Below are 2,096 nucleotides of genomic sequence, written 5' to 3' on the forward strand. Positions count from 1 at the left end.
TGGATTTAAGCAGGACGGCTAGAAGGGGGCCCTGGGGCTAGCCCTTGACCCTTTTTATGAGGATACTTTGAAGCCCCACGGCCCCTAACATCATTGCTGTCTCATTTATGTTCTTCTGCGTGTGGAGTTTCTTACTCTTCTGTGAGTGAGGTTCTCCCGCCTATGCATGTCTTACATTTGGCCATTTTCATTTGCTAATCTGGTAAATTGAACTTACTGATAGGAAGTACTCCTCTTTATTTGTAGTAGTGTTTATTTATTTATTTATTTATTGCTTTCTGGTCTACTATAGGTTATATAATTTTTATTTGGTTAATGTTCGTGTAGTATATTTTTTCCCATTCTTTCACATTAGATCTCTTGGTATGTTTTAGATAGCTCTCAATGTTTTATATTAGTTGTGAGTGGCTATCAAAATCAATTAAAGCATTGATCTTGGTGGAGGATGTCACGTAGGGGGCCCAATATTTTTCCCCTTCATTTGTTCCAACACCTTGTTTTATATCAGAAATATTTTCCCACATATGTAAGAAGATATTTTTATCATAGAAAATAACCATGGCACCTCACATCATTGCTGTCTCATTTATGCTCTTCTGTGTGTGGGGTTTCTGATTCTCTCCTGTGAGTGAGGTTCTCCCGCCTAAGCATGTCTTACTTTTGGCCATTTTCATTGGCTAACCTGTGTCCTACCTGTTGGATTATTAGACCAGCCCAAAGATTCCTGAGGTCACAGGAAAGGTTGTTTCCCCACCACGTAAGCAAGCACTCAGGTGTTTAATATGAGGTGAATTAGGGGGGTACATGTATATCACCATTTACTTAAGGAAGATTTAACAATTTAAGTAAAGTAACTTATTCTCAAAACTGAACGATTATGTCAGTGAAATAGGGAACAATGTTCTAATGTAGCTTGTGGATATACAACTTCTATTTAATGTTTCAAAGGTGGCAATGAAGAGGGCCAACATTTTGCAGTTGGCACGTTGATTTTAAACTGGCTGTTAAGGAAGGGAAGGTGAGCTTTGCGCAGTGGCAGTATCGTAGCCAATGAGGTTTATCTGAGGCGTGATTATTGCTAAAAGAAAGGGAGGACTGAGAAATTACGTAGGATTGCCATCTCATTTCTTCCTAAGAGGTTTAGTGGCCACAGTTTGGTTTAGGAAGAGAGCTTCAGCACCATCACCTCAGCTTCAGACAGTGACACTCCTAGCAAGAGCTTGTTGACCCTCTTACTGTTTCCTTGTGTCTTAAAGTTTTGGGAGTTGCCCGACAGAAATTAACTTGGCAGGTATGTTGCCCATTTTCTAAATTACCTGCATGTCCCTCATTTCACCGTTGAAATTTAAGACTGTTCTTCCATTTTCCAATATACCCTATATACCCAATATCATCTCCTTATTTTTGGTATTCATTTGAATATAAATTCCCCTTGCCCATGTGTTGGAACTTGAATATCTCCCGTTAATTAGATTATGTTAATTTGATTGTTATCCCAGCTCTTAGAACCTAGAAGGTATGGCAAAAAATAATGTTTTAAACCCCACAGTGTTGGTGAGCCGGCCGTGTGACAAGCATGGCCGGGACACCAACTTCTGGAAAGTGCAGCCTCTGAGAGATCATGCACACCTCCTGGCAAAAGTAAGCATTAATATCATATTTTGCTCTGTCAGCCTTTATGGTCTATTTCTGCAGGGCTTGGTACAATTTAGTAGTGCTGGGAGTCACTTTCTTCTCTTGTACGTTTACACCGGCATGAAAGGTATTTGTGAGGCCAATTGCTCGGACTTAGGAAAGTTCTTCACTGACCGCTGGCTCTGTTTACATTGGGAGGACTCGGTTCTGTTCCTGCATCTGGCATCTGGCAACTGGGCTCCATTATCCAGCTCCAACTCTGGAGTGTGGCTGTGGGGTCCTGGTTACAGATCTAGGTTCTGTCTCCAGGGTCTGTGGCCTGGGGCTGTGAGTCTGGGATGTGGAGTCTCTTCAGGTGTGGCTTTGCATGCTGGGTTGGTGTGTGGGATCCACATGTAGCTCTGGCTCTAGGGTCTGATGGATGGAATCTGGTGTCCAGTGACTGGCATTCAGTGTACATG

The 2,096-nt window shown here is 42.1% G+C and overlaps 1 pseudogene; it reads left to right on the plus strand.

Moving 5' to 3' along the window:
• Window positions 1-1,021: 1,021 nt before the first annotated feature.
• On the plus strand, window positions 1,022-1,089 carry LOC128781461 (U4 spliceosomal RNA; annotated as a pseudogene).
• Window positions 1,090-2,096: the final 1,007 nt, after the last annotated feature.

The sequence above is a fragment of the Desmodus rotundus genome, chromosome 7 (genome assembly GCF_022682495.2).
Source record: "Desmodus rotundus isolate HL8 chromosome 7, HLdesRot8A.1, whole genome shotgun sequence".
NCBI classification, from domain to species: domain Eukaryota; kingdom Metazoa; phylum Chordata; class Mammalia; order Chiroptera; family Phyllostomidae; genus Desmodus; species Desmodus rotundus.